At 38.8% G+C, this 11,916-nt stretch overlaps 1 long non-coding RNA gene across 1 annotated transcript in view; it reads left to right on the top strand.

Moving 5' to 3' along the window:
• Nucleotides 1-9,114: 9,114 nt before the first annotated feature.
• Nucleotides 9,115-11,916, top strand: part of LOC132709424 (uncharacterized) — a 163,667-nt gene continuing 160,865 nt past the window's right edge. The window contains exon 1 of the long non-coding RNA XR_009620438.2: nucleotides 9,115-9,135. This is a non-coding gene — a long non-coding RNA (uncharacterized LOC132709424). The remainder of the gene's footprint in view (nucleotides 9,136-11,916) is intronic.

Genomic DNA, 11,916 nt, shown 5'->3' with positions numbered 1-11,916 from the left:
AAATATAATGTGACAGAATAGATGGATGTTAAGTTTGAATGGCAAATATTATCCTGTATATTCACAGAAAATACAAAAAATACAATAAATACAATACTATGCATTAGAACTTTGTCCCATTAAATTTAGCAGGGTAAACATACTGTATATGCTTTTAGTTATTTTATGACTGGAATTATAACCATAGTATGGTTATAATAATAACCACTGCCATATTAATCTTGTAAAAGATCAGCCTTAGACACTGAAAGATTTCCAAGCTACTAATAGAGCTTCTTGCTATTAATAACATACCTAATAGATTTCCCAAGTCAACAATATCCCTGACTGAATTTAACATGTACCTTCTTAAGAGTGAAAATGATGCAATTAAGTGAAAATAACTATGTCCAAATCCCAGACACACAAGAGCAGTAGATGATTAGCCTTACCTATGTATCTCACAGAACTGCAAAGACAAATGAGAAAAGTAACCACATATATTGTCCTAGCACTTTAGAATAGGCAGGTGACTATTTTCTCTTCAAGAGTTGATTTCTGGCTTCCGTCGCCGCCAGACGGTCCTCTGAGACCGCCAGCCCTGTTGCCTGTAAAGAGCTGCCTTCACATCTGAAAGGCAGCTCGAAAAACTCCATTTCCTGAAGGAAATATGAGACAGAGCAGGCGAGGGCAGGTAGAGCCCTCTGCGAAGTCCCCAGAGTTCTTTCTTTTACTCTTGGGGACGAGCAGGTTGTGGTTCCCTATTTCCGCTCGCCACTGCTCTGGGCTTCGGGAGAACTCTGCCTTTTTGCAGAGCCAGGCGCTGGGACCGGACCAATCAACGAAATTAACAGATCATCTGAATAAGCAGGATGAAATTCGGATCGGGGATCCTAAACTGCAAGTATTCTAACCCCAAGACTGATTTTAAAGTTAAAGAAGAGTGAAAGGAGGAAAAAGGAGAGTTTAAAATGGCGACTGGCTGAGGCTTGAGAAAAGCTGAAAGTGAAAGTCCTTCCGTTTGAATAGCTTATAACGTTACAAAGTTACAAAGTTACAAAGTATCTAGCAAAAGTGCTGGTTAGAAGTGAAGAGAAAAAATTCTTATTTCATGTTTCTTCCTTCTTAGAGACTTGTTATTGATATTGTTTGGAGAGAAGTCTTTTTCTTTAAAAGGAAAAAGGGGAAAAAATCTTTTGTGTGGCAGGATGGCGCTAAAACTGACAAAGCCAGATAACCAAGCCATGGGGGGGGGGCGGCTCTCCCATTTATAAATCGCATGAACAAGTTGAGAGTTTGCAGATGCAGAAGAATGGCTTCATAGACCTAAAGAAATTTTTACTGGAGGAGATGGCAAGACATGATAAGACTGTGAATCTGAATCTTGAAAATTTTAGACAGGAAATTAAAGAGTTGATTCAACAAAAGTATGATATTCTGAAGCAACATATGAAAAGTTTTATAGAAATAATTCTGAAGATGGATGAAATTATAAATTCAAAAATAGACACTAAGGAAGTTGATGATAAGATTTATAATTTGGATAATAAAATACAAAGAATTGAAAATGATTTAATAAGGATTCAAGAAAAAAGCTCAGAAGTAGAGTTTAAAAAAATAAAGGAAGCTGACTATAAGACTTACAATGTAGATAATATAAAACAAAGGATTGAAAATGAAACCACAATAATGCAATTCAGACTCATGGAATTTGCAGTTAGAATTAGGGGAATACAGGAAGATAAAAGACAAGATTTGAGAAAGATGTCTGCTGAAGTTCTGGCTAGGATTTTAAAGGTTAGCCCTGAAGATGTATCCTGCAAGATTGATAAGGCCTACAGAGTTAATTCTTGGGTGGCAAAGCAAAGGCAGTTGCCTAGAGATATGGTGATTTACTTTACTGATAAAGAAATAAGAAATGATATTGTGCAAAAGTCTTTCAACTCCACTCTTGAAATGCATCGAAGGAAGATCTGGATATTTAAAGAACTACCGCCTAAGATGTTAAAAGATAGAAAAGATTTTGGATTTTTGGTGACTGAACTAAAGAAACAAAACATCCCATTCAGATATGATGTCCCAGTTGGTATGATATTGAGATATCAAGGAGAACGATATCAATTAAATACTGTTGAAAAAGCGGAAGAATTTTACTATAAGGTTTTTAAAATGGGTTTAATATCTCCACGTATAATACACGAGGGGAATAAAGAAAAGCAAAATCAACAAGAGACTGAAATTCAGGCTAAGCAGATGGAGGTGGAGGTAATGGAAAAACAACAAGTTACAGAGGCTTTTGTGGATGAGCCGCTTCTGGATTCTCCTTCGGAGGCTATAGTTGGATTACCTATAAATACTAGAGAGGCGGCTTTGGATTCTAATGTGATGACTTATCAAGCTACAGACCAGCATGGAAACCAAACAGTTGATATACAACTCATAGAAAGGAAACCAGGATGGAGATCTAAGCCATAAAAAGTTAAGAAAAGAAGAAGCAGGTCCTCCAAAAATAAAAACTTTTAGACCAAACAACAGTGTAATGCCAGTTACTCAAGAGACGATTGAATAGTTAGAAATTTAGTTGAGGCAAAGTATTGGTTTATATTATCCTGAGGAGAGTGACAGATCTCTGTAGTGCTGTACTCTTGGGATGTGAAGATGGCCATAAATTGAGTGGATTGGAATTTTCTATTTTGGATTCTTTGACAAATGGATTACGTTTATGCTGAGCTATAAGGCAAGAGAACTATGGGATTGGGGCATGCAGAAGATCTGGCTGATACCCCAACACGGTGGTTGGAATTAATAATCTAGATGGAAGACATTATAGACGACAGTATATGGAATATAAATATAAAGTCACTCAGGTGGTTTTTTTTATATATGAAAATATTTACTATTGATGGGGGCAGATGGTAATTGAAGATACTGAACATACTGTTGGAATTAGGATGTGATGTTACCCTAACATGGGTAATGGAATTAACAATCCAGCTGAGAGACATTACAGAAGATATCATATGGATTACAAACTTAAAGTCAATTGAGGATTTTATATATATATGTAAATATTATTTTTTTTTTAGTGGAATGGGCAGAAGAATAAAGATATTGAAAATATTATGTATGTAGACCTGTAGGAAAGTGGGTGGAGATAAGTTAGTTTACTGATTGTTTAGTTTAGGAGAAGGGATGTTATGTTATATCAATATATGTAAAAGATTTGAATTAAGAGATATATGTATGGGGGAGGAGGAAATGGATAGATTATGAGTTGAAATTGCTAAATTAGGATTTATTATATAGTTTTACAGCTGAAAGTTGCTTTGAATGTTGCTTTGAAATGTATAGTATAAGGGGGATATAATGATATTGTTAGAAGGATAGATTATGAGTTGAATAGATGAAATTGCTAAATTAGAATTTATTATATAATTTTACAGTTGAATGTTGTTTCTGAAATGTATAGTATAAGGGGGATATAATAATATTGTTAGAAAGAAAGGGTTAGTATATGGGGGGTGGTATAAAAGGATGGTAAAGTATTATATAATCTGTTATTAATTTGGGTTTTATTTTGGAGAAGCCACAGGGGGAGGGGAGGGGGAGGGGGGTTAGGGTGGAGGGGTGGGGGGAAGGGGGAAAATTTGTATTTGAAAAACTTTTTCAATAAAAAAAAGAGTTGATTTCTTTAGTGATTACTTATAAGGGGATCATGCTAACTAGTGAGAATATATAGTAATTGGTGAAATCAGAACTACAAATGGTAGATCCACTATTGTCAGGTATGCTTCCTTCAAAGTCCAGGAAAGAATGAGCCAAACTCCATATTTTATAGAGTAATGTACTTTTACTGGAAGATGAAATGAACACAACCAAAGGAAAGCTGAAACTAAAGCAATAGGCGTGAAAGTTGCATATAGAAAGCATCCCCTCCCACTGTCCATCATCAACCACCCAATCCAAAGGTCTCCCAGAGGTCAAGTGGAAGCACGTCTGGCATCATCATCAATCAGGAACGCTATGACGGTTGACCCGATAGCCACTTCGGTGCTTAAGTTTTGTTTCTTCAAAATCCACCAGCTTGCTTCCCTCCCCCACTCTCTTCCCTCCCTCGTTTCTTATGGCAGCCAAAGCAGAAAGTCGGAGGCTGACAACTATGTCCTTTCTCTGAACAACCCAGCTGAATGTTCATACAACAATACAAAAAAGCACTCAGGATTCTGTCAATTAGCCAGCAAGAAAATGAGAGAAGAGGATCAATGTAATATAGTGTGAAGATGCTGGACAAAACAATCATCAAGTATGAAAAATAGGATAAATCCCTTTTATGGCTGCAGGAAAAAAATAGCCATCCAGAAAACTTATCCAATTCATCTTTATAAGAAAGGCTTGGAATGCTATCAACAGCTCTATTGTAATTCACCTCACTCCTAACATATAACCCAGACCAAGCATCGGAAGGATCAGAAGCTTTTAGAAAATTGTACTCAACTCTCCAGCCAACATGCTAAGGTTGGGAAATTCTGCTGTAGGAGATGCTTAAGCCCGCTTTCTTCTGCTTTTAAGGGCCATATCCACCACACCCACCCCGGCCCCCCAAAGTCAAACACAACCCTGATGCAGCACTCAATGAAATTGAGTTTGACATTCCTGGACTAAATAATTAATTAATTAATATTGAGCTTAGTCACTGGCTAAACACTACTCTGTTTTATCTGAACTGTAAAAATAGGAATTCACAAATGTTCACTTAACAACTGCACCTAAAGTTGGAAGTATAAAACACATCTCTAAAAATAATTGTTACATTTACATTTGAATATTATATTCTAAATTACAAATAATTATGGTATAAAAAAAGCACTTCTACTATATAATATACCTTAGACCATATCTCTTCTCAATGTAACCAATGAAAAAATATATGAAACTAGATTATATTAATATCCTATAAGTGTATTTTTAAACCATTTCTAAAGTAATTAATAACTAATGCTGAAGAACAACTGAAATAAGATTCCACTATAAGACTTTGAAATTGCTATAATTAAAAGGACCTATAGTGTATGGTTCATCATTAATATGATCAAATGAATAGCAAATAATTCAACTGTCAAATAATTATTCTTTTTGAGTAAATAGATGCAGGGGTGAACAAAGCTTCAGGAAAAAAAGCCTCTGAAAGGAAGCTTCAGAAAAAAAGCCTCCAAAAACAGTGTTTTGAAGTTTCAGAGGCTTTTTTCCTGAAGCTCTGTTTTGGAGGCTTTCAGAGGCAGAAAAAAAAGTTTTTTCTGAAACAGAGATTCAGAAGTTTCAGAGGCTGGAAAAAAAAGCAAGGCACAGAGTTCACAACCAATGAACCTGTTGCTAAAATTCACCTCTGGGAACAGTTGATTGGGGTATTCCGGGAGACCGATCCACCAGCCAATCAGCTTTTTTATTTTCCTCCCCAAAAACTAAGATGCATTTTATACTCTGGTGCTTCTTATATTCCGAAAAATACAGTAGTTCCAACCCTGCACTTTGAATGTGGTTGGTCAGCCAGTTACGAATCCATCTGGTGGTGATGCTGTCTAATCCACATGTTTCTATCTTATCAGGTTATGGTCTACTTTATCAGATGCCTTATTGAAGTCCAAGTAAATTATATCCACAATACTCCTCTGATCCATTAATTTTATCACTTTGGCAAAGAGTGCAATAAGATCTGTTTTTGACAAACCCCTGCTGGCTTTTGTTTGCTTCTAGGTGTTCGCTGATTCATTGCTTGATTATCTTTTCCAGAATTTTTCCTGGTATTGAGGTCAGGTTGATAGGTCTGTAGTTTCCTGGATCTGTTTTTTTTTTCCTTTTTTGAAGATGGGAACTACATCAGCTCTTTTCCAGTCCTCTGGCAGTTCCCCAGTGCTCCAGGATCTTTGAAAGATATAGTTCAGTGGTTCTGAGATCTCATCTGTCAGTTCCTTAGAACCTTGGGGTGTAATCCATCCGGTCCTGGTGATTTGAACTCTAGAGTAGACAGGTGTTCACTTACCATTTTCTTCCCTATTTTAACTTGTGTTCCTAATCTGTTTTTTGTGGTGCTGTTTCTGATAAGTTGGACTGTTTTTTCCCTTTTTGTAAAGACAGATGCAAAAAACAAGTTAAGTAATTCTTCTTTCTCCCTGTTGCTTGTCACATTTTTGCCACTTTCTCCCAGCAATGGACCAATTGTTTCCTTGACTTTTTTCTTGTTTTTAACATGTTGGAAGAAGCTTTTTTTTCCTTATTTTTTACTTTTGCCACAAGCCTTTGTTCATTATGAGTTTTAGTTCTCCTCACTTCGTCTTTGCAGGCTTGGGTTATTTGCTGATATTCTGCCTTAGTTATGTGCCCCTTTTTCCACTTTTTTTTTTGGGGGGGGTATATGTTTTCGTTTAACAACCAACATATTTTGTGGACAGTGTAATGACTGGGTCAATACATTTTTTACACAGTGCTAACAATAATAATACAATTACATATATATATAATTATTATCTTCCAACTTCTAATCTTATAATTATAATATAATTATATAAATATAATTATAAGCTCATTATAATTATAATATATATTATTTTATGCATCAATGTGTATAATACTATTTTCCCAATTTGTACTCCCCCCCCCACTTATTGGGGTTCTTCCATATTCATTGCTTTATCTTTAAACAGTACTATTCTCTCATAGTGATTCTTTATCACTTTCTCCAAAAATATATTTAAACATCAATTACATTTCTTCATACAATATATTTGTTGACCCCTGTTAAATCACTAAGTTCCACCATATTTCCAATATCTCAGTTTTCTATAAACACCAATAAAACCAATTATTAATAAAATGTAATCAGTCCTGGGTTATATCTCTAAGTCTCCTGAATTTGTAGTCCTTAAAAGCTATAAATTCCAGTATATTTTTTGCACACTGTTAATCATAATAATACATTTAAATATACCTAATCATAATTTTCCACCTCCTAACCTTAGCATATTTGTGGTTATAATAAATTCTGTTATATATCTGTATAAGTGTTACTATTTTCCCAATTTATACATTCTACTTATTTCTATTAGTTTTAATACAGTCACAATATTACAAGAGAGTATATCTCTATCCATAATCTCTCAGCCTGTTTAGAATTTCATCATTTATTGACTTTTTGGTAATTCTTTTATATTTCTCTCTTGGGATCCTATAATTTCTTTCTAACATTTTTACATAGTTCCCTCTGTCTTACCCTTATCTCATTCTGCTGCATCATTTGGATGCCCATCCATAATCTTTCATTATTTTTGGGAAGTCTTCCTCATTTTTCCCCCTCTCTGCTATTGTAAGCTCTTAAGGAATTAAGCTCTACAGAGAATCATTAAAACTGCCCAGAATATCATCGGGCTCCAGCTACCAGCCCTGGACGACATCTTCAAATCTCACTGTTTGAGGAAGTTGCATAACATTCTCAGAGACTCTTCCCATCCTGCTTACAATCTTTTTGGACCGTTGCCTTCTGGCAGAAGATACAGAACAATTAAAACTTGGACCACGCGTTTTCTGAATAGTTTTTATCCCAGAGCTATAATTGCACTCAACAATGAACGAAAGGGTCACCATCAGTGAGCTGTTGTACAGCATTACTTGGTCTGTTCTGTGGATGCTTCGGTGGTTTAGGGGTGGGGAATTTGTGGTGGGTGGGAGTGTGTTTGGGGATTATTATGTGTATTGGATCTGGTCTTTGGGTCTTAACTGAATTTTGTTGTATGGGTATACTATGTATACATGTACAATGACAATAAAATTGTTATTATTATCTATTTTATTCATTAAACATGAAATTCAGTCAACTGAACATTTAAAAATGTGTCACAAATACGATTGACTGGTGCTAATGGTTGATACGGGTTGCTGCCAGGGTCCTAGGTAGCACAGTTTTTTGCAGTTCCGCTGGTGTTATTGCAGGAAGCTGCAATTTCTTGATGTGTTTTGTAAAATTCTTGGACATGCTACCAAGTGCCCTGATGACAATGGGTATCACTGTTACTGTATTCATTGTTAAGTGAATTTCATTGTATGGATATACTGTGTATACACGTACAATGACAATAAAGTTGTTGTTGTTGTTGTTGTTATTGTTGTTGTTGTTGTTGTCTATTCGATTCTTAGTATTTATTGTTACTGTCTTTTCAATGTTTTTGTTTTCTTGTAACTTATTTTGACTTGTCTCCTCTTAACACTCCTTCTAATTTCTCATTAATCTTCTGAATATTATGTTCATCTTTTCCCACCATTTCTTGAGGATCTTCTACACTCACATCTTTATCTTTGGACAATCCCATCAATGCTTTATGATTCTTTGTCATATTTTCATAAAAACTTTTAACCATCACTAACATTTCTTCATAGAACTTTATTGTCTCCTGCTGAGTATTTTGTACCAAATTAATATATTAAAAATTACCACTTTTAATATTATATTATATTTAATTTAATTTTAATTTATCGAATTTCTATGCCGCCCAACTCCCAAGGGACTCTCTAATATTCCAGTATCCCAATATCTAAAAACTCCAAAAAAGTCAATTATTAATGAAATTTAGTCAATCCCAAAATTATTCTTCCAAGTCCCCTAGCTTCCTAGTCCTTAAAAGCTATGCATTTATACTTTACAAACTTTATAATTTCCAGTTTACACCTTGTCAGCTAGCTTGATGTTTGCTGCCATAAAATAAGTGGGGTGGAGAACTGTGGAGAATTTACATCATAGTTTTGCAGCTGCAGTTAGCCTCAAGGCCATGTTGTCAGTTGGCTCTGGTATGCAGTGACCTCCAGTTGCCTAGCGACAAGGCAGCTGGGCTGTATACTGTATCTTTATCTATGCTGATTCCTGCTCTGGTGCCTCAGAGTTTGCTTGAAACTGTTTGCATTCAATTTGTTCCTAGTAAAATACTTTTCTCTAAATCTATAGAGCCAAGGATTTTTCTTTCCTGGGAATTGAACCAAGGCAGCTCTGACATTAAGCAAACTCTGGGTCAGCAGTCTACCATGGGGACCAAACATCCAATGTCTAACCATGGGAGTGAGCTGGAGGAAATTGGAGCTATGGCAGCTCCCCCACTAATCCATACTGGACTCCAGGTGAGGCAGAATGGCAAGATGAGATGGACTTCAGTGAGAAGCCCATCAGGCTCAGGTGGGTGAGGGGCATGGGGCAAAGTGAAGATTCCTCCCTGGAGAGAAGCTCAGAGGAAGCCATGCTGAACCAGACCTTGTTCCTGATACAACAGGTTAGGGGAAGTCAAAGAGCCCAAAGGCCTCTGACACAAGCAGCTTCTCAAGACCCCAGGGTCACCACAGACCAAGCTGCACAAGCCACTCCACCTGCAGGGACCGTTCCTCGAAGGCAGTGACCCCAAAAGGTCCCAGCCTTGGATGTGAAGTATGGGGGAGACCCTGAGCAATTGGGCTTCTTCCTGGTGCAAGTCTGGAACTACATGCAGGAGTATGGGGCCAAACTGGAGACGGCAGAAGCCCAGGTAAGACGAGTAACCATGGCCCTGGAGGGGGTGGCGATGGAGTGAATGGTCTCCCTCCACACTGGAAATGCCCCCCAACTGCAGAACTATGACCACTTTATGGCAGCCCTTCGCCAATGGTTTGAGGACCCACTGGCTGAATGCAAGGCTAGAATCCAGATAAAGACCATCACCCAAGGATGACGGTCGGTGCCCATGTACAGGAGTTTTGAGAGTTGGCATGCCAGTTGGCCACATGGTCCGAAAGCATCCTCATTGACTGCTTCAAAGATGGCCTCAATGATGACATTTACCACACCTGCATCTTGCGCTGGGCCCCATGAACCCTACAACACTGGTATGTATTGGCGGCAGAAGTGGAGATCGACCTTCCCCGGGACGAATGCTGGAGGGCCATCAGATGAGGTGAGTCCTTCCTTCCCACACATAAGAAGCATCCCAGGAGCATGATGTACCTCTGACATGGGCAGGAGAGGCACAGAGGTGCGGCATACCAATCCAGCAGACCCAACCCCAGCACCATGGCAACCCCAAGGGAGGAGGCAATAAAATCAACTCCAAGGACCTGAGAGGCAGTGCTGAAAGGTCTGGAAGTTGTAGAGTTCACCCCTCCTGGCTCTGAGGGGTTGGGAACTCTGACTAACTTGGGTGGGGCTAACAGCAACAGCGATGACGTCCCCTGGATAAGTCAGCTGGTGACCCCTGTAACTCTCCCTGTGGAGTTAGTGGTGCCCTCTTCAGGGGCCCAAGGGAGGTTGCTGGCTTTACTGGACTCAGACTGCATAGTTAGCTCTGAAGTCGTTGAAAAGGTGGAAGTGAGACTCCAATGACTGAGAGTGCCCATAGCGTTTTGCCAGCTAGATAGAACTGTAACTGGAGGGGGCCCAGCTCACTTTATAACTGAACCAGTAGAGATGAGAATGGGAAAGCATAAAGGGACTCTGTGTTTTACAGTGGCACCAGGGATGGAGAGGCCCCTCCTACTTGGACTGTCTTGGCTGCAGAAATGGAACCCTGACATGAATTGGAGGAGGGGGCTCTTAAGGATTTGGCAGAAAGTGGCCAAGGAAGAGGAAAAGATCCCAAAACCCAGTGGTGAGAGAAACAAAGGGTAAAGGGAGCTGGGAGCAGCTCCCAGCTCCCTTTACCACTCAATAAGGAAATCCAAAATTCCAAAGGAATACTGGGACTTGAGAGATGTGTTTAGTGAGAAAGGGTCTAATACACTCCCACATCATTGTCCCATGGACTGCAGTATTGAAATTCTTCCAGGAGCTAAATTCCCAAAGCCTAAACTTTACTCGATGACTCCACATGAGCTAGGAGAGCTTTGCACCTTCATAGACAAGAACTTAAAACGTGAATTTATCCAACCAGCAAGACCACGAGTGGCAGCCCCAGTTTTGTTACAGGAGAAGAAAGATGGGACTCTATGTCTATGAGTTGATTATAGGAGGCTAAATGTGATGTGCATAGAAAATATCTACCCATTGCCACTGATGAAGGACATGTAGGTGCATCTAGCAAAAGGAAAAATCTTCACTAAGTTAGACTTGCGGGAAGCTTACTACTGGGTGCAAATCAAGGAGGGCAATGAACGGAAAATGGGATTTAATTGCCCCCTGGCATGTTTCCAGTTCCGGGTGCTCCCTTTCGGGGGGCCCCACGGTGTTCATGTAACTGATCAATGAGGTGCTGCATGACTTTTTGTACAAGGGAGTATTGGTGTATTTGGATTATATTTTAAAATACACTGAAATGAGGGAGGGACATGTGAAATTGGTGTGGTCATCCTTAGAAGTCTCCGAACCACTGAACTGTATGCAAAACTTTCAAAGTGTGAATTTCACCAAGATAAGATTGATTACCTGGGTTATTATATCTCAAATGAAGGAGTGGAAATGGACCCAGAAAAGTTAAAGGTAGTGTTAGAGTGGGCCCCTCCCTGCACTAGGAAGTAATTACAAAGTTTCCTGGGTTTTGCCAATTTCTACCAATAGTTCATCCGCTCCTTTGCAAAGATCGCACTACCAATCACCAATCTTTTAAAAACTAAGGGTGAAGGGAAGCCGAAACCATGTCAGCCACTTAAATGGACCATGGAATGCGAAGCAGTGTTTGAAAAGCTCAAACAACTGTTTGCAGCAGAACCCGTGCTGCAGCACCCCGACCCAGACACCCCATTTGTAATTCAAGCTGATGCAAGTGATGTAGCCATGGGGGCAGTGTTATTGCAGAGGAATGCCCGGGTTGTTCCCTGACTGAGAACAAGGCCGCTCTCTTCTCAATCAGGGAATGAGGGAGGACCCCTTACAAGGAAGTGCTGAGGACTTTGCACAATTTCTGCATGACAAAGTCACTCAGATCCGGACGGGTTTAGACT

Source organism: Pantherophis guttatus, chromosome 4 (assembly GCF_059756535.1).
Source record: "Pantherophis guttatus breed Tessera chromosome 4, ASM5975653v1, whole genome shotgun sequence".
Taxonomy (NCBI): Eukaryota; Metazoa; Chordata; class Lepidosauria; order Squamata; family Colubridae; genus Pantherophis; species Pantherophis guttatus.
The sequence above is the reverse complement of the archived record's forward strand: the minus strand, read 5'-3'. Positions and strand labels throughout refer to the sequence as shown.